Below are 22,557 nucleotides of genomic sequence, written 5' to 3' on the forward strand. Positions count from 1 at the left end.
ATTTCACTTAGATAATTGTAGAAGGGGACAGTAGGATAGGCTAGATAAAGAAATTGGAACAAGGAAGGCCAGCAAAGTCCCTAGTGCAATAATCCCACGAGATAGTGAGAAAATGGTGACCTCTAGGGCATCTGTAATATATATTTATGTCACTTCAAGAACAGCTGTGAGGTGTACAAAGACAAATAAAATTAGTCAAAAGCCCCACCATATTTATTCTGCCTTTACAGTCGACTCTTAGTGTTGCTTTCAACTAATTAACATTGCTGTTAACCCACTTGCTTCATCTATAAAATAGGAAAATAATATATGAACAACAAATATGATAAAACATATAACAATGTATGACCGCACCATAAATGAAATGAAAAATGATTGAGCTACCTCAAAGAATGAATGGATGGACGGACGGATGGATGGATGGATAAATGAAATGCATGCCCAGCACCAGAGAAGAAGGGATAGGCTCTGTCTGTATCTCTAAGACATCATCCAGATGCTTCATTAGAACTGAAGTTTCCCACGTAAATATTTCTTTGTGTGTATGTGTGTATTCAATAATCAATGTGGTATTTAAATATTAAATAGATGGTTTTAATGCCTCAAGGACTAGTCTGCAGAATCTATCTAGCCTTGCACAAATCTGTTGGGGGGAGTGATCCTACTTGCTATTCAGCTTAGTGTTTACCAGCAAGTATGCAGTCAGAGCCCTGTGCTAAAGGCTGCTGGCAAATCTTCCCACGATGCCTAAGTTGAAATGAATACCAAGGCAGAGTCAGTTGCTGGCTTTCATTAGATTCTCTTTGAGTTGAATATTAAAACAAGGCCACCTGATAGAGTCATCTTGGATTCCTGCAGGAAGAGACCGAAGGTGCTGGAAGCAAAATGAGGTTCAGGTGGGATAGCATAATAAGTTCTGCAATTTACAAGTGTTAATATGAAAAATCAGAATGTGAACCTCACTGGAAAGAATCTATAGGCTATTTATCTACTCAAAGTGACCTTGTAATCTATCAGTCATTAAAATGATAGCAAAGAACATGAATGCCACCCTGTGGCTACCAGAAGAAATTATGTTTAATATAATATAATTTTACATAATTAGAGAGTAATGGGAATGTGACTCAAAGAAATCATGCAGATGCTAAGAGAAAAATGGACAGCCCAGATCAACAGTTCTCATTGCTAATATGTGACGCAGGGAGGCATTACCCCAAATATTTTTGGGAAAAAAATATTCCCTATTCCCCCTTCTAAAAAAGTGAGCAAAATAAATAAAATAAATAAATTTTGACTATAGCCACACAAAGCATAGACAAAAACATAACAGATTACTGGTAATAACACCAGATACAAGCACACAGAAGAAAATGTAGGTTTTGTGATATTCTTGTCAGTAAGCATACCAAAATTGCATATGTCAGAGTCTGACATATGCAAAGGTGTTTACTCCTACATGCCCACATGTAGCTCCTTACATACAAATGTGCATATTCTGATTTACATTCAAACAGACCCATTGATTCTTTATGTGAGATTTTTCTGTATCTGATTTCAGCCAAATATTTGTTGATTTCATTCATATTCAACAAATTTTCATAGAGTTTCAATTCTGAGCCTGTCCTAACAGTTCTGAGGCTGTAACAGTAAAAGTCCCTGCTTTCAATCAACTTACATTCCAGGAAATCAATAAACAAATGAGCAAACACATATTAGTCAGTGGAAATTAGAATGAAATCATAACCCTAGGTACATGTATGACTGCACATATGGTACAATGCTACATTGTGTACAACCAGAGAAATGAAAAGTTGTGCTGTGATTGTGTACAATGAATCAAAATGCATTCTGCTGTCATATATACCTAATTAGAACAAATTAATTAATTAATTATAGGAAAAGAAAACAATATGCTGCTACTGGAATAGTGAGTGCTAGGGGTAGGGAGAGGAGGCCTCTTTACAAGAAGACATTTGAAAACCTGAAAGACATGAGGGGGCAAGCTATATATATATATATATATATTTGAGTAAATATATATATGAGGAAGGAAGCTTCCATGTAAAGAGAGCAATGCAAAGCATCAGAGGCAAAGCATGCTTGGTGCATTCGCAGAACGCTGAGCAGCCCAGTGGGCACAGAATAGAGTGATCAGACATGAGGGAGAGGTTCTGGCAGTGGTCAGTGGAACTGGGTACATATAGGCTTGTGGACAATCTTGAGGACTTTGGTTTTTACTCAAAATGAGAACTTCTGACATGACCAGATCTACGTTTTAAAAGACTCAATCTTTTGACTTTAGGGTAAAAAAGAGACCACAAAGACAAAATCAAGAGGCTACTTCGACTGTCCAGCAGATGAAAGTAGTGACTTGGTCCAAGGGCAGTAACCACATAAAAGTGAGCAGATTTTAGAAAGATAACAAAAATGAAATCAAAATCATTTTCTATTGGGTTCAATATAATATGCAATTCAAAAAAACTAGAGAAGAGTTTGAAGGTTCTCAACACATTGAAGTGATAAATATTTGAGTAAAAGGAAATGCTAATTACCCCAATTGATCCTTACATATTCTATCCATGTATCAACTTACTACACTGTACCCCATGCATAAGTATAACTATAATGTAACAATTTAAAAATATTTTTTTTGAAGTATGATAATTAATCTCTGAATTATTTGGGGGGAGATGATCTGAAAACAATCCCCAGGGATGGTGAGGGACAACTGTACTTAGAAACTGGGACTGGTTGAGGTCACCTAGGAATGACTTGTTTTGGACATCCAAAAATAAATGGCTTCTCATGGTTATCAAGCATAAAACCATCCAAGGCTTCATTAGCCTTTGAACATGAGCTTCAGAATTATCCTGGACCTCTCAGAAACAGACAGAGGCCAATTCCAAAGCTGCATTTTTTCCCAATGTGTCTGTAATAACACCTCTTCCCACACATTATCCTTTCTATCACACCACAAGTTTCTGTAAAAGACAGGGACAAATAAGCTGACTTCTCAATATCAAGATCTAAAGGAAAAAAAAAATCTCATACACTTCATCCTGGATCACCATAGTAACCTAGGTTCTGAAATTATTTAATCTACTTTTGAATTCCATCTCCAAGGTGAGCAAAATCAGTGTAAGACAAGAAATATTAGGCCAGTGAAGACCAGTGGAGTATTTAAGTTTAAATGCCGCTGTTCAAACTTCAAGAGAAAGAGAATGAAGGTTTGTGCAGATTTTTATTTCATTTAGAAATACTTCAAATTTCTAAATGGAAAACCACAGTGTCATCTGGAGATTAACAAGCACTGAATCTGGAACAAATGAGGCACACTGCCTGACAGTATGGTCACAGGGGATGTGGGGCTTTGTTCTCCTATACAGATGCCAAGAGTGCATGGTTGTCTCACCACTCTTGCCTGCTTTGTCCCCACGAAGCTCCCATCATTCTTCAGAAGCTGTCAATTTGTCCAGCCAGTCTTCCCTCTTCCCTTTTATAAGCCTGTCGAGGTGATCTCACCTACAGGTTATGGAGGGTCATTTTGAAGAAACTGTTTGCCTCTCTGATAAGTGGATGCTGATCCATAATGGGGTGGGGGGCATGGGAAAATGGAGGAACTTTGATTGGGCAAAGGGGAGGAAGGGGAAGGGAGGGGTATGGGGAAAAGAAAGATGGTATAATATGATGGATATCATTACCCTAGGTACATGTATGACTTCACGTATGGTGCAACACTACATCACGTATAATCAGAGAAATGAAAAGTTGTGCTGCAATTGTGTACAATGAATAAAAAAAAATGTACAGGATGGTGGGGTACCAAGCAAGAACTAACCAAATGCAAATTAAGAATAAAGCTTTGATTTTGTGATCGTGAATTACATCATTAAAAACATTTTTTTAAAAAAAGAAGAACCTGCTTGCTTTCAGATTATGCTCATTAACCTCCTAAATTTAGATGTTTTTTTCTACCCATAAAATGGGGTACTAATTGTACCTCTTGTTCAAAATTTTGTTAGGACAAATGAGATAAGAGTGTTGATCTTTATTAGAAAACTTGCCATAAATTGTTCAATAAAAGTTTAATAACCACTTGTACAATCATTAATGCTATGTGTGCCTCTGAGAAGAATATAATCTAACAGTATTCAATGATTGATCAATTGCAGAAAAACAAAGCAGATCACCCTTTCCTTTCATCCTATGGACTCCCAAGCACCTTGCTTTGTAATATGTGGTGAATTCACCTTTCATGGAATGACTGACTGTGACAAACCACTGCTCCCTTTACAGAGGTTACAGCTGTGACTCAGAGCCCGAGCTATAATTTCAGAGGCATTCCACTCTTGTTGGCATGGAGTCACTGACATCTAGAAACAGCCACTCTCGTGGGCATTCTAATACTGCCTCTTAACTTGAATTTCAAATTTAATTTATAGAAATTAATGCAATTAGTAAAAAATCATATAATGCCCACACTTTAAATTCAGATTACAAATTACAGTTAAACTACCAACTTCTGTTTTCATCATTCCTGAGGATATATGAAATGCTTCGAGTAAGGAGTAAAGTGAAATTTGAGGGCAGAAGCTCTATTTTGACCAAAGTTTGGTCTTCTCTACTCTCAGTAGCTGTCTTCTCAACAGTCAGTACTTCTTCTTTTTTTAACATTTTTATATTGGGGCATTATAATTATACATAATAGTGGGATTCATTGTTACATATTTGAATGTGCACACAATAGCACAATACAATTTGGTCAATTTTGTGGAACTTCATTTCTAAAACAAAATAATTTCTTGAAAGAAAGGCTTTGAGATCTTCCCAGTGCCCCTTCTTTCATTCCTACCTGGACCAGGTAATAATCTCCTCCTTTCCCCATCCTTTTCTCTTCATTCCTAGGAATGGCCTGCATTGCCTTTCTTTTCCCAAGGCACTAAAATGCCACAATCATGTCCACCCACAAAACGGGGATACAGTATTTATTCATGACTGTCGTTTGCCTGCTCCTGAGCAGGAGCATCTGATGGATAATCCAGATTGCAGAATACTACTCCACAATACTGATGAACAGGAAAACATAATAATGTTTTCTTTTCTCTTTGGAGAAGCAGGAAAGATATGGTTCAAGTCACATATTTAAAGGTAAACATGTATGCAGAACAGTAATCACTTGAGTTATTAGGCTGAACTATATGAAATTGCTTATATTTGACCATTTTTTGTGCTATAAACACAGCAGTAGCATACGGTTCATTGTTTGACTAAGCAAATATTGCCTGGGGGGGGGGAAGTGTTCCAAATGCTTGCACATTGAACAAGTATGTGCCATTGCAAAAAAGCACTGTAAGCAAGTCATTCAGAGGAGCCCAAGGTTTTTCAAATGTCTTTTCAATATTCAGGATGAAGAGACTTGAGCAATGTTCATATTCCCATTTTACAGATGGAAATTTTAAAGGCAAATTGAAGTAAATTAATCAATCATAACGCAAAGCAGTGGCCAACATGCTCCTCATCTGATGCTTGGCATAAAAATTGATGTTTTTAAATGAACACTTAGGTCTGGGGATGTAGCCGAGTGGTGGACCCCCGACCCCCCACATGCTCAAGGACCTGGGTTCAATCTCTAGTACCACAGGAAGGAGAACAGTTGCAAAAGGGCTGGTATTGATGGAGTTGAGAATAGAAAAAGGGGTGTTGACTCACCAAACCCACACACAGAGTCCGTAGTTGCAATCACTGACCAAAAGAAACTTCCCACTCTAAGCTCAGAAGTTGTGCCATTCATCTCAGTTCTTCTCCCACCAAATTCAAAACACATGTTCTAAGGCACCAGTCCTATGTGGCTGTCATTTTTTCCCCCTTTTAAAAACTGTTCTTGGTGAGTAGAGCTCAGCCCTGTTACAAAAGTTTAGGGAAAAATAAAAGCCCCAAAGTCTTCTTTGAGAGAGGAAGAAAAGAAAATCAATGAATCAGAATGAAAAGGAGAAGTGGGATCTCAGTTCAAAGGGACACCTGATGAGCCTTCTGACTCCTGGGGATGGCCAAGATGCTTATGCACCCCGTGTGGGCCCTATCAATAAATGATGTTAACTCATTCAGAAGCTGGACTTCAGACAATGTATTTCTACCAGAGTTGGTTCAGTTTTTAAGGCATTTTCTCAACCATTATTATATCAGCCCCATTGAAATGATAGGAAAGGAAATGTTTTCCCTATGAACAAGGAAAGGCATTTTTCCTTATATTGCTGATAAGGAAAGGAAGGTCATGTATTTGCTGAAGACCTCAAAGGGACTCCAAGAAAACATGACTAGAATTTAGGTCTTCTGACTGCTTAGTTTTGGAAATGACATGCTTAATTCTAAGAGATCTGTGTTGTCTCTGCAACTGATTTCCTCCTATCATCTGAGTCTCAGTTTTGTTAACTGTGAAATGGAGATAAAAGTGTCTATTTGGGGGCTCGACAGGCTGTGATCAATTAATTTTGGTCCTCTTACTTTTTGAATCTTTCTTCCCTCTCTTGGACCTGCCTCCCAAAGGGGAGAACCAGGTAGGGAACGTGAAGTCAAAAGAGTTGATATTCAAAACAGTTCATCATGAAAAGCAGAGGAGAAAGTTTTCTGGATCAAAGTTTGAAACTGTAAGAATGTCTTTTAAAGTTTTGGTACCTCTTAGACAACATTATTTAAATAGCTTAGATCTATGGTTTCAGTCTGAAGCCAATATCCTTAAGGTTGTTCATTTTCTCTATTAAGCATGAATAATATGCTTTAACCTGGGGATTATATATACTTTAAAACCTAATTAAAAATGAAGATTACAATGTACTTCTCTTATCCAAAGGAAACAAAATACAATAGAAGTTGCCCTAAAGGTTAATGGGAAAATAAATTATTCTTTTACTTCTTTAAAACATTTTAATTCAAACTTAAATTGAATATTGGATTAGCTTTAATGATGGGTGGTAATTTATTGAAAAATACAGTGTAACCACCTCTAAATTATTCTTATTTATAGAATGAACCAAAGAAACAAAAAACGTAAAAGAGTAGATTGCCTTGAAGTACTTTTTGGCATAAAGGTCAGACTATGGATAAAAATAGTATGATTTGAGAAGACTCAAACTATTCCTACATGAATATGCATATCTTTGGGGACAGTAAACATGGTAAACTATCAATTTAGTGCATGTTTATTCATCCTGTTGACTAACTGTCACCTCCACACTAAGCTGGTCATTGAGAGAATGTGACATGGGAATAACGGGTTTTGATGTAGCAATACAGAAATCAAGGGAAACATTCATTTTCTAGTGCTTCTGGGAAGTGTAAAAGAAGAGACAAAGGAAGCAGTTGTGGAGGAAGAGAGTGTACCAAGGTTAATCTTTCCCCATAATCTTGTGCCTGAATAAGACATTGTATTGAAATTTGTAAGCTAAGTCCTATTTTTCTAACTTAATTGCAAAGCAAACTTACTTATTCATTTTTTGTTTAATAAATATCTTTAGCACCAACAATTTGCCATGCACATTTCAAGAGCTGAAGGGGAGAAAAGTTTTAGTAATTTATGACCAGTGTTCTCAAAGAGCTTAGAATGTAGTGATATATACACTTACTTTAAAATAAGATTATATTTCCTTAAGTTTATATTCCCTGAACCACCGGTAGTAGAAGTGTCATTAGGGAATCACCAATTGAGCATTAAAAATTGACTGTAAACATGTCAAACAATAATACATTAAATAGGTTCTGGTATATATTATAACGGTATATGACTAACCCATTTAGAAAAATAGGTTCTTGAATTTTAAGAATTTAGAAATTTATTCACTATAAACAAAAAAATAGGCTTATAATTGAGTTATACCTCAATATTTAGTGGCTTAAAATGTCAGAGTTTTCTGTTCAGCCAAGGAGTCCTTTTGCTGTGTTCTTCTGAGAATCATGCATGCAGCAATACTGTATAATATGGACACCAGGTCACTCAGGGTCTTGTTCTTCAGGGACATATGGGATGACTGTACTTCTCCATAAATGTGATTTTTTATCCTCAAGGAAACCTGGTTAGGAGCTTATTAAGCCTTCTGCTTACATAATATTTCCTGATGTCCCTTTGGTCAAAGAAAGCCACATAGCTAAATCCCAGAGACACTGTGAGCAGGGACTATACCAGAACATATGCATGGATGGAGGGATAACTCCTTGGGATCCATAGTATATATTCTCTAGCTCCAGAGATTGTATGACTATTAGATTCACATTCTAACACACACACACACACACACACACATTTTCATACACACAGTCTGAAAGAGACACACTAAAAGGCTAATTTATCTTTGGGATAGGGAAACATGAGATTACAAATGCTTTTTGTTTTTAATATGCATTTTTAAATTTGTTTTACTTAGTTACACATGACAGTACAGTGATCTTGACATACATTTGGATCAGATGGGATATAATTTCTCATTTTTCTGAGTATACAGGTTGCAGAATCACATTTTTTTAAAAAAAGTTTCTACAATGAGTACATACAAGATGTATTCTACTAAAGAGTCAACGTTAGTTCAAATAAAAATTATCTGTTAATATATCCTATCCTAAAATACAGAATTGGTTCCATTTTTAAAGTGTCTAAATGACATGCATTTCATACCAAAAGTACCACTTGGGGACTTTGGTCAATCCTTTATTTTTCTGGAAGGATATTTACAACACTGTCATTGTAATATTTTTTTACAAATTTTGCTCAACTTTATTCATTTATCTAGTCTTGAAGGGTTGAAAATTAGATATGAGTCATGTGTTATTCATCAAAAATTAGCATGCTTTCAGATAGTAATTAGGTACACATACTTGTAGCAAAATCAAGTTATACTCGTGAGGGTCACCTCATTCTTCAATGACACTCTCAACTAAAGCTTTGCTAATGCAGTTTCTGTCTTCAGAAATGTTCTCACCCCACGTGTGGTGGATTATTTCCTCAAGGCCCACTTTTTTCCCAAAGCTTTATTTAACTAGGTCAGCCCATGCTGATATCTCCTGTTTGCAGTTTGTTTGGTCACCTGGTTCAGTTCTATTCTATACTGTCACTTAATGGCTTATCTTATGTATGTGCAGGCCCTCATTGAACAGTGCTTACTTGAATATTTGAAATGTCTCAGACAGTTCTGAGCTTTGTGTGCAGCAATTGAGCAAAAATCTATGATAATATAAGGGCCTTCAAATTGTTATGAGTTGAGCATTTGGATGTTCAGAGGTAAAGAGCAATCCCAGCTTCCATCCTTTTCCTTGCAACAGGAGAGCACTGTCTGAGCACTCCCCATTTCTCCCAAGCTAGGCCACCACTCTTCTATGAGGGACTCTTTCCAAGAGGGACATGCTGGTGTTTAAGCAGATATCCTCTTGTTCTGGAGCTCTCTGAAGGGTATGTGGCAAAAAGGCACTTAGTAAATAAAGAGACATCTCTGCAGTGGTTTACTCATCACAGCTTGAAAAACTCATTTGAGGGCCCCCTTCTCCTTCCCTCTGCCTCCTTCCTTCCTATTATCCGGAGATGAGAGAAGATGGTTTTGGCAGAGAGAAGACTTACTTGCTAATATTTCCTGGAGCCAGAGCTGAGGCAGACAGCTTTTGTTGCATTATGGAGATATAAGGAAATGGGGTTGTTTCAAAAGCAATAAAAGTTTCCTTTATAGTCTACTCCTTTTTTCACACTGGTTGTTTAAATCTGAATCTTTCCTAGCTTTTTGCAGATGATAAAATAGGTGGAAAGAAATGTTTATCTAATAAAGTGCACGCTGTTAAACATACTGTATCATTGCTTTTTTCCATCGGCATCTAAAATAGAATTTAGGAGCCTTTTGTTTTCTTTTCTCTCTCTCTCTCTCTCTCTCTCTCTCTGCTCTGCCCCTCCTTAGGGCTTGATGTTCACATCTGTCTCCTGATCCTGCCACAGGCACCTTCTCAAGAGTTTCAATTGTCTCTTCCCTTGACATGATTCTCTTTTTCTGTTATTTACATACAGGGAAGAGTGCTTACCTAGGACAAAAAGAGTTCACCAGGTTCAAGAATGGCCCCCCAATAAAGCTGTGAGATAGACAAAGGTGTCTTTAAGGTTACAGTCTCTGGTGTCTAGAATATCCCCTGGTGTTTTCAGGCCAGCCTGTCTCCACACTTTCCTTCTGGTTTCAGTGACAAAGAAGGATGATTTGCATGTGTATGGAATGCTCAGTAGCGCTAATAGGTGTTTCCAAGAAGAGAAGCAATGAGACTCTGTTACATAATGAAGAAACAGAAGGGGCATCTTACCTGACCTAATCCTGGTGTGAAAGGAATGCACCTAATCTGAGAGTCATCTCCCCTCTAGCATTAGCCATGTCCAGGCAGGGTAGAGAAAGGGTTAACAGCTCAGTTCCCCTAATTAGATGTTTGCATAAAGCCTTGGTCTAAGTCTTTCTAGTTGGGTGATTCTGGGCAAGTTGTTTCCTTTGTGTTTGAATTTATTTAAAATCGATAAAGAGGGAAAAATAACCAAACCTACGTCATAAACTTCTTGTGAGGATTACATGAATTAATACATGAAAATTACTAGGAAGAGAGTTTATCATATTGCAAGCATTCAAGGAATGTTACACTATTTGTATTCATTCCTTAAAATGGACGTTAATCTAATGTCTTTCCTACAGTATCTAACTTAGAGAACCTTGTACCCTCCATGACCAAGGATGGTTGGACCAGGCAAAGAAGTAAGAATAGAACTTAAAAGGAAATGAAATCTGATCATAAGGACTTAATGTAGTAATTTTTTAAAGGATCATAGAATTGAAAGTAAATCAGAGATAGTTAAATTATGGTTATCAAAAATGAAAAATCAATGAGAATAACAAAGAGTTTAAACCCATACCATACATGCTACCTGAACTTCCCTACCTTCATGTCATCTACCAAACTACAACATCTACCAAACTACAGCCAAAGATTCTGATAAGAAGATTCTTTGAGCACCACAAATATGTGTATTCTTTTCCAAACGGAACTATCAGGCAATTCTAATACATTGCTACTTACCTACCCTTTGTCCACTGGAGTATACATATCCTGACTCTATTTGTGGAGGAGAAAAATGAAGCCAAGAAAGAAAAAAAAAATGGATCTGCCAAAAGATGTTGCTAATTATTGAGATCTCGGCTTCTCTGACCCTCATCACCACCCTGCTAGTTTCAGAACTCCAGCCTCCTGTGATGTATGCTTGCTTCCAAATAAAACAATGTCTGGAAGTCCTCAGGGGATATCCCACATATACTCAACTGTCCCATCAGCCACTGCACAGCTTCTCAGCTTCTCCTCTCACTGCTTTAGTCAGCTCTTGGAATTACTGGACTCATATTCCTGCCCTGGCATCTCTAAGTCCTATGCATCTCTCAGATTCCACCACCTCTTCTGTCAAGCATGCTGCTTGCATTGGGTACTACTGACCCCTTCTGTCTGTGTGTCATCTCCCTTTTGGACACCACTGTCTCCACAGAGCACTGCCCTCCACTGATAACCTGGGAACTAAGGTACTGTGCAGAAAACCAAAGTAGAACAATTGTATTGTACCCTGCCACCAAGTTTTGGCAGAATAGCTTTCTTGCAATTCCATATTTATGGCTCTTATTTTCCTCTCCATGTCTCATGCCCATGTTGTGTCTGAAAATGAGTAACAGAAAAAAAACAAACCTGCGATAATAAACTCAGACAAGGCTTTGTTTCTACTTTAATTTGACTTTCTGATTCTCTTTTCCATTAAGATGAAATGCTCTGAAATCGAATCCATGAGTAAAAAACAGCAACAATGATGAAGATCCATAGTTTCTGAGCACTTACTCTGGGTAGGGCATGGTGCTAAGCATTTTACCTACATCAATTCAGCTAATATTCACAAGCACCATATGACAAAGGTAATGTAATAGTATTATTCCCTATAAAAGTGTTTAGCCACTTGCTCAATGGCTTATGAGTGGTAATGGGCAGAACAGACATTCTAGCCATGTGTGCTGCCTCCAAAATCCAGGGTCCTAACCGTTTTACCTGACTGTCATTGCCTAGGTTTCACCTAAACTCATGAAAATTATATATAAAATATTGCCTGCATGCAATTTATTTCTTCCTGAAAAACAAAATCAGATGTTAAAGGGCCAAGAAAAGTTCTAGCATTATCCTGAACTCTCCTCTAGGAAGCCCTACAATCTCTTATGTAAAGAGATTCCTGCCACATCTGCCCCAGCGGGTCACTAAACCTGTCCTAACATCCCTTAGTAGAGGATCAGTCCAGGCTCTTGCAGGGACTAGTTACAAGTGACAGAGCCAGGATCACATGTTCAACTATGTTAAGCAGATTCAAGCAACAAAATCCTGTAGCTCTCATTTTCCCAATTTCATAAACTTGTACCTTCAGCCTTTCTGGGTCTTCTTATTGAAGATCCCATGGAATCAAGGAGTTGCGGAGATAGAAATGGAAATGATCCAATCCATGGGATAGTAAGAAGATCAAAAGCCTAGTTGTAGGAGGCTGCCTGTCTGGGGGCCCAGGGCCAGCACATCCTTCCCCACCTGTGTCTGCTGGCAGTCCCATGGGGTGACTTCGAATGCTGCAGCTGTGCAGATTTCCATCTCTGATAAAACTTCGCCTGAGAGGTATTTGCTGATGATTGTCAACAATCAAATGAATTATAGATGATGTTGGTAAACAAAATGCTGCCTTGATGAATGATGAGCTGGCTCTACTCTGACATGACTGCTAAGTCATTCAAAGCGCTGATTAAACCCATTACTGTAAAATAATCACCATCCATTACCTTTAATGTCGTGAACTGACAACCTAGTTAAGGCAGCTGATGGTGTCAGCAAAGTGATTTGTTGTACTGCATGTCCATCGACAATAAATCACTTCGATAAATCAATGAACAGTAGCAATAAAACAATATATTTTCATATTTCTTGACATTCAATTACAGAGTGTGTATACTGACTTATTCTTAAACACAAACACTGATATGGAAGGATTCAGCATTCGCCAGCAATGAACACAGGATTAATTCTATTTTGGCCCAGACTGGAGGAGGCTTGTATAATTATGTTGATGTGAATGCGGATGTGTGTCCATGCACATGTGCTCTCCTCAGCTGCTTACCTAGCTGCTCCTGCCAACACAGCACATTACACAAGCCCAATGATGACACTAGAGATGTTCCTTGTACTGTACTTAGGTTAGGGAAGCCCAGTAACATATAAAATAAAGAACAGTGGACCAGAAGTTAGGAGACCTCAGCACTCATTTTTTTAACCAGCTGTTTGACCTTGTACAAGTCACTTAACCTTTCTGGGATTTAGTTCATTCATCTCCAAAGTGAGGGTAATACCTACTGATCACAGCGACAGATTCTAACAATCATCAAAGACTATATGAAAATCCTTTACAAAGCATAACAGCTTTATCAAAAATTAGTTTTTATTTCTCTTATTCTGAGAGTTCCGAAACTCTGCTAAGAACTCTTGCAGTTCCAGAGGTCTTGCAGCAATTAAGTCTTGGCTAACTTGATTTTTACTATAGTAATATCTTATGTGCTTTATCTTTCCTAATTCACTGACATATGATCTACACTTAGTTTTGAGCTACATCTTGAGAAGACAATACTGAAAATATAGTTTACCATTTCATGGTAAAAATAGTAACACTTTAACTTCAGAATCCCAGGGGCTGAATATAACAACACATCAACACATCAAGGTTTATTTCCTGCACCTGCTGCACATCCATCATAGATCAGTAGATTCAGAATCCACCACTTTGTAGCTGCATGATCTGAAATGTGCAACTTGGCTTGTTGCTTCAGGAGAGGAATAAAGATTCATGGAGAACTCACACCTGTTCTTCTCTGCTCTGACACAGAAGTAACACATGTCTTTTCTGCTAACAACTAATTAACCAGAACTAGCCATATGGCCTGCCCAACTGCAAGGAGCTGGGTAATATGGGGGAAAGGAGATGATTTGGTCAGCGGTACAATCTCTTTCATGACTGGAATATAAAACATGTACAATGGAGAATAAAAGATGAGAGGGGAAATGTCAGCCACTTTCAACAGAGAATGTCAAGATGAGGATTTACACTTACCTTAGTAGGAACTGGGGTGACTGAAAGCACAAGATTGGGGGACAGACCTGATTTGGGTTTGGTTAGAATCCACCTGCTAACTAGGTCTGAAGGTGTTCTCCTGGATAAATCATGAAGGCACCGGGAGATTAGTGTAGTGCCTGCCTTGGAGAGGGGACACAATTGAAGCCTAAACTATAGTGTCATGGTCATGATATGGAAAGAAGAGAAGATATGTGAGGAGATTATAAAGGCAAACTGTATCATTTCTGGCCAATGAATGAATGGGACCCAAGGGTTAGAGATTATCAAAAGCAGACATCCAGTGGCTTAAATAATAGTGTGTCATTGTACAGATAGACCAGAGGAGAAGCCACTGTGGAAACTCCATACCCAAGAGGTAAAGATATTAAAAGAACCACTGTGGAGCTGAGGCACAGCAAGAATAGTACCATGTTTACTGTCTTATACCTCAGTAAACATGGTAGCTTTCAAAAAATTGACAGGTATCTTACTGTCCATAAATAATTACTATTAATTATTAAGTAACTCTGAAGTTTTTATCGATAGCAAAATAGAATCAGCATGTCTGTGTCCTGCCTCTTGCAGTAGTTAGTCGTCAGACCTCAGTAAAATTATTTCATGACTGTATTTCAATTTCCAAATGTGATGCATGTTATTTGCAACATAATCATCAACTCTGTGAGCCCTTTCCTGGTTATTCTCTCTAGGTTTCAATTGCCACTACCAATGTCACATATGTTTTACCTTTTTTCTCTTCAGCCCTTATTGCCCCTCTAATATGCTATATATTTTCATTTTATTCTTGTTTATAGTATGTCTCTCCTACTAGAATGCAAGGTCCATGATGATGGATATATTTGTTTTGCTCATAAATGCTCAGTACATAGAGGTATAAATCTTAGTAATAATATAATATTTTACCATAAAAAAGAGCTTGTAATTGGACTCAGTAACTGACTGAATATAGGAGCTGCATCTACCATCCTTCCTGAACTCAAAATATATTTCCCTCACCATAAGTGTATTTGTACATCAGCATTTTAATATCTGTGTAATATTCCAATATAGATGGCCTTTGAATTTACATTGCTATTTCCTATTTCTTTGACATTTATTTTTCAACTGTTCTATATTATAATAAATATCTCATATATATCATATATAATTTTGCATTCTTCTAACATTATTCCTAAAAGGAGAATTTACGGGGTTAAACTGAACATTTTAACAACTTGGGCAATAAACTGTTTTTGCCAAATTGTCTTCCAGAAAGGAATTGTCAATCTACATTTCTCTTAAATACAGAGGAAAGTAAGATTATGACCTCCTAGGTAGAGTCTGAATCCAAACCTACCTCGGGTTGAAGGTTAAGAGCAAGTTATTGATCCTCTGGGTCTTAGTTTCCACTCTAAAAAACAAGTTAAAATAACAATTTACATCTTAGTGTTGTTCTGAATATTAAATGTGAAAATACACATAAACTATAAAATGGGATTTGATGCAGAGAATGCATGAATAAAATTTAGCCATTTTTATTTCCGTGTATAAGACTGTCTTTTCTCATACCATTATTAACACTGGGTATTCTTCTTACATAATCTCAAAGCCAAAATACCACTTTTATTGTCAATTAAATTACCTTTAATCATGAATGTCAATGAATATTATTTGTTATGGTTATTATTTCATTTTTTCCATTGGGGTTATCATCTCTTACTCCTTAAATATTAAGGAAATCCATCCCTTATCTGTGCCTTATGTATGTTGAGGAATACATATTAAGAAAATCAATCACATATGTGTGTGTACATGTGTGTAATACACATATATATAGTAAATGATTTTCCAGAATATGATTTGCCTTTCAATTGTATTTGTGAGTTTGCCTTACCAAATTTAAGGTTTTTTTCCTTTCATTTTAAAAAATCTGTTCTTTTTAGTTATACATGAGAGTAGAATGTCTTTTGACATGTCATACCTACATGGCATAAGACTTTTTATTCTTGTGATCGTACATGATGTGGGGTTATACATCATGTACAACATACACACATATATGATGTATTCATATATGAACATAGGAAAGTTATGGCCAATTAATTCTACTGTCTTTCACATTCCCATGCCCCCTCCCTTTCCCCCCATCTCCCCCATCCAACCCAGTGAACTTCTACTCCTCCTACCCTCCCCCTATTGTCAGTCAGCATCTGTATATCAGAGAGAACACTCAGCCTTTGGTTTTTTGGAATTGACTTAGTTCACTTAGCATGATAGCCTCCAGTTCCATCCATTTACCAGCAAATGACATACTTTCATTCTTCTTTAAAGCTGAGTAATATTCCATTGTGTATATGTGCTACATTTTTTTTATCCATTCATCTATTGAAGGGCACCTAGGTTGGTTCCATACCTTAGATATTGTGAATTGAGTTGCTATGAACATTGATGAGGCCCTGTCACTATAGTATGCTGATTTTAAGTCCTTTGGGTATATACCAAGAAGTGGGATTACAGGAACAAATGGTGGTTCAATTCCAAGTTTTCTGAGGAATCTCCAAACTGCTTTCCTGAGTGCTTGTACCAATTTGCAGTCCCACCTAGCATTGTATTTTCCCCCATATCCTCACCAACATTTATTGTTGCTTATATTCTTGACATTGCCATTCTACTGGAGTAAGATGAAATCTCACTGTAGTTTTAATTTGCAATTTTCTAATTTCTAGTGATATTGAACATTTTTTCATATACTTGTTGATCATTCATATTTCTTCTTCTGTGAAGTTTCTGTTTAATTTTTTTGCCCAGTTATTGATTAGGTTTGTGTGTGTGTGTGTGTGTGTATATATGTTTGAATTCTTTATATATCCTGGTGATTAATGCTCTATCTGAGGTGCAGGTGGGAAAGATTTTCTCCCATTCTGGAGGCTCTCTCTTCTTGTTCTTCATTGCTTCCGTTGCTGTTAAAAATTTAAATGTTGTGTTATTGAATCTATCAGATTTTCCCTTGTCTGCCACAGTCTGGCTGAGCACAAAATCACGAGCCACTCACACAGGAATAACTTTATTTTTGAAACTCCCGCCAATGCCCTGTATGTTCCCGGGAAATATGCCGACCCACACACGCGGTGTTCTCCCGGGCCACACTACCCCAACAGGAAATCCCTCCTCCGGAATTCCCTCCTACCACACTTTCCCAACCAATGGGAACTCTTTGGGAGTCCCGCTGGAGCTCCAAAGTAGCAGGCCAAGGTGGACAGCAGGGGTCTAATATCCATTTGAATGCAGATCTTAACATAATCATATCATCTCAATGGCTTGCTGGAGTCACCTTTCAACCAAAAATGCCATGCATCATTACTATTTGGCTATGGCTCTTAGCACTTGTCATCTATGCTTTTGGAGATATGCTTACACAGTTCTCTTTTACCAAGTATAATATAATTATTTAGTTATTTCTTCTAATGCACTCAAGCTTATGTTATTTATATTTAAAATTCCAGTCCATCTGGAATTTATTTTGGTTTAAAGCATGCCTTAAGGATCTACATTTTTTTTACATGCCATTTCAACTTATTCTTGCCTGCTCATAACTTCTATACTTTGTTTTGTTCCCCTGGTAAGCTAAGAAAGAACTAAAGGTCTCAAAAATACAAGGTTAGGGCTGGGGTTTTAGCTTAGCCATAGGGTGATTGCCTAGTATGTGTAAGGCACTGGGTTCAACCCTCAGCACCACATAAAAATACATACATAAAATAGTGGTATTGTGTCCATCTACAACTAAAAAATAATAATTTTAAAAGAATACAAGGTTAAGCAGATAAATTCAGATAATTATTTTCTACAACAGTCTTGATGCATATGTTCTGGTCTGCCTTCTATAAACTTGTTAATAAAGCACATGGGCTTTGTGACAACTCCTTGCTTGATTTTGATCCTTTATTCACCTCTGCCAGATCTTGTTTTCAGGCTAAGGTTGTTATCCAAGAACCCCACCTGCTATGAACATTACCCCTACAAAAGCACTGATAGATTTCAACTATCGATGCTGGTCTCTCTGGAGAGAGTCACAGAGAGAATTTCTAAAGACTACCCTACATACACTTATTTCAGGGGACCCTACTTTGAAAATTGCAGTTTTCCTTTCTAGGTCTTCCCACCTATCTCAAATAATATGAGAGAAATATTTCCTTATAGCTGTTGGAAACTAAAGTTTGATGTTTTAAAATATAAGCTAATTTAATTATGTTGTTCTTCCAGCCTATGGAGTTAAATAATATTCTCCAAGATTATTAGTATTAATAATTTATCTGAAATACAATAAGAAGGCCAATTTAAGTCTTCTTTTAGGCTCTATTGTCCTTAGGGCTTATCAAGCATAACAACTTTCCCCTTAAGTCTGGTATTTTAAAGCAATGGTGTTGTGATGGGATATTTGATCACTGGGAACCAATATTCATCTAATGGTCTCCTGCCACCTCCAACCCCTCAACCTTTGAGTCAGGCCCTGGAATTTCCTTGGTTGGTTGAGAAAAGTAAGTCCTGATGACTCACAGGCATTGAAGGCAAAAACTCAGGGCCCACGTTATTAACCCTGTCTCTCTGAAGATTCCGCTTGGGTTTGACCTCACCTGCTTAGTTTTGAATTCTTGACTTTGACACTTGATATGTGCCCTGGTTGGATTTGGCTCTTTCCTTTCCATCTGTTCTTCCACATTGTTCGCCATTCTTGGGTTAGCTTTGCTCATCATTCAGGGTTCTTGTTTTTCAGAAAGATTCAGACATTAACAAATTATATAAGTTACTCTTTGGTGTGGGTATTAAATGGCCAATGTCATTTTAGTGGAAAACTTCACTTATCTGCTTATAGAGTAATTAGAAACAAGGCTTATAAATCACATTGTATTTTACATAGCTGTTTGTATTTTTTTTTTTTTTTTTGGTACAGGGGATTGAACTCAGGGGCACTTAACCACTGAGTCACATCCCCAGTCCTTTTTATATTTTTATTTAGATGCAGGGTCTTACTGAGTTGCATAGCGCCTCGCTAAACTGCTGAGGCTGGCATTGAACTCACAATTCTCCTGCCTCAGCTTCCTGAGTCGCTGGGATTACAGGTGTGTGCCACCATGCCCAGCTCTCTTTCCACTATTCTTATTCCCTTTCATATTATTCTCACCATGTTCTCATCTCCTGAAATGTTTTTATTTCCAAATCATAGCCATCCTTCTAGCTCCTCTCAAATCCTTTATCCTCCATAAAGTCTCTTCAAACTGTTGTTTCTTTCTTTTCTTCTTTGGACTTCAACTCCTACTGCTCTTAAAATATATAGTTGAGAATCTCTAAGTATATATTTTCTCATCCAATGATAGGATATCTGGGTCTTGTTGCTTCAGCTAGATTATAATCTCCCTAAGGAAAGATACCACATGTACTGTAATTCTCAGGATGGCAAACATCACATTAAGTGGGCCCTAAGTGTTCAATAGATGCTATCAACTTGTGAACTAGGCACTTCATTCCATTGCACTTAAGCCTAATGTAAATAGCATTTGCCTACTGTTATTAAAATTAGCTCAAGGATATAAAATTCCCAATTGCTCTTTTGGTCCATGTTGTTATCTTCCAAAACTCTCATCCTTTTTCTTTACCTTCCTCCCACCTCCCTCACAATTTTATAGATGACTGTAGTTCATAAACATCTAGTTGTTTAATTGGAAATATTTACTAGTTAGATTTTAATAGAAATAACTTAAAATGAGTTTGTAATTTTATAAGTATTTTAGCAATCAATCCTGAAAATTAAATAAGGAAAACATTTTTTTTTTTACCTAGGTATATTGATGAGCAAATAGAAATTTGAAGTCTTAAAGTAACTTCTCCAGGTTCATATACTTAGTGACTAGTGACTAAAACACAGTTTATCTGGCCAGAATGAGACCAGTGCTTTTTCCACTCAACCACAATGGACCCTCCAACCATATGATCAAATCACATTTAAAACCCCTTCCATCTGAAAATGCAGATAAACATTAAATAATAGAACTAACTCAGGCCTGATCATTAACCATTCTTCTATGGTGCTTTACTAAAATTCTCCAGAATTCAGGACTATGATTTATCTATTTATTTTACCCCTTTTTGATTTATCTTCTTCAGAACCTGCTATTCCCATAATTAAACCAATCTTTAAACTAAATAACACTGTCATATTTCTGTCAAAGGTATTTTAGTTTCTTTTTACTGAATTGCATATGAGGATTGTGTTTGAAATTAGTTGGAGAGATATGTGGCAAGTGTTCTGTGGCTACTTGCAAAATGCAATTAAGTCCTGGGATGGTGGCCAAGAGCCCTGGCAGGCAAAGACTTGAAACCAGGGAGGGATTATATTGAAGCCATATTAGTACCTTCTAATTGCTGTTTTAACTTTCTCCTTTCAGCCATACTGGCTGTTCTGGCAGCAACTTGACACTTCCTACAGAAAAGCAAGAGCCAAAGCGAATTTATCGTCAGTTTGAATTTGTTTGTGTTTGAATTACTCTGAGACCTGGCCATGAGAAATTGCTCCCTTTACACCTCTGATGTTGCTCCAGATGTTCTAGTTCCTTGTAGGTCATTATACTGCTGATTCAGCCCTGGCCCTAGCACTCAGAAATGATAGTTGATCAACCTTTTGTAGTCCATTCCCAAGTCAACTGTTAATAGATTCATATGCATTCCAGAGTTTAAGGCATTAGAAAAAATACTTAGCTATTACACTGAAAGAATTGGGCGTTTAAATTCTTTTTGGTAGCAAAGGAGAGCAGAAATATCAGGATTTAAAATGTGGTGATTATTTCCAGGAAGAAATTCTCTTTTTCCCCAATTATCTTCTTCATTGTTCTCTGCTATACTAGACAGTATGGCTCATTTCAGACTCCTTTGGAAAGCAAATTTCCTTGGAATGGGGAGCACTTCAGTCCCAAACATATCAGTGTGGATGAGTATAAGGGCCTGTGTCAGTCTAATGAGGTAAATACACAAAGGAGAAATGGTACAGGAGGGGGCAAATCTTATAGTGTAATTATACCTTTCAGAGTAGAAAGAATCCTGAGACTTAAATGCATCTTGTTAAGCCAACATTCCTCAAAAACAGTTGACTTAGGGATGAGGATGTAGCTCAGTACTTGAGTCCTTTCCTAGCCTGTGTGAGGCCCTGGGTTCAATCCCTAGCACTTCCCCTGCCAGCCCACCCCCACCACACACACACAATTATTGCCTTACCTAGCTATCAAATAAGGATACCAAGATTTTAAATGCAAACATCAAATACCCAACTCACAGAATACCTCCTGTAGTTGAAATTTGCTAGTTAAAATTATCTAAATAAAGACATTTATTTCCTTTATGTTTCTCTGCAAATGCCTACTATTTCTCTTATTCTTTGCAGGATACCTTATATATGTTTTTCTTCCGAGATCTTGATATAGTAGGCCCCCCCCCACTTCAGTATTATTTGTTTCACCGGGACTATAAAATTGAGAAGGGAAGAATAAGTTTTTTATATATTTCTTCATTTATTTTAAATTTTGTTCTTTTTAGATATACATGACAGTAGAGTGTATTTTGACATATTATACCTACATGAAAAGTTCAAAGGTATTAGTCACATAGAAATTGGATACTGTGATGCATCCTTGAACCACTTTCTTCATCTGTATCAACTCTCCATTTCTGTCTCCAACCATTTCACTTAGTCATGCAAGCAACATAAATAGGACTTGAGGATGAGATAAAAAGAATTAGCTGTCTTCCACCCTTGACTCTAGCCTTACTTATTCCAGCTCTCACACCATGGGCCACCACCACAGATGCTGACATTGTCTTAAAGAGGAAACAGGGACCAAGAGGAGATAATGGAAAGTGAAGTGGAGCATAGAAGAAAAAAATCCGGTGTTCCACTAACTCCCCACATGGCCCACCAGCCTTTTCACCCTCTATTTCATCTTATCCTAGCTGATACCACTTGTCCTCTGTTATTCTTCAGAATATCCCTCAGTTTCAGTGAGTCAAAATAGAAAGGGATTTGGACTGAGAGTCAAGCAACAGATGGTTTAGTTCCAACTTTTCAACTTACTTGAAGTAAAAATTTAAACAATAGGTCAGTCACTTGGATGCCATTTTTCTACACCTAGAAAACAGGTGGTTTCCTTAGCAAAAGGACCCCAGGAAGGCTCCACCTGTTATCTGGTCATTTCTCCACTCATAGCACTCCAACGGAATGGGAGATGTTCATGAAGAGAATGCTTGATCAGCAGACTTTTAAGCCTTGTAGGAAATGACTTAAGACATTCATCTGGGTACTTGTCATAGGCAGTTATTTACCTATTGACATTTTTTTTTTGGGGGGGGGG

Source organism: Marmota monax, unplaced genomic scaffold (assembly GCF_021218885.2).
Source record: "Marmota monax isolate L192 unplaced genomic scaffold, Marmota_monax_Labrador192_F-V1.1 WCK01_AAM20220418_F8-fsc00015, whole genome shotgun sequence".
Classification (NCBI taxonomy): domain Eukaryota; kingdom Metazoa; phylum Chordata; class Mammalia; order Rodentia; family Sciuridae; genus Marmota; species Marmota monax.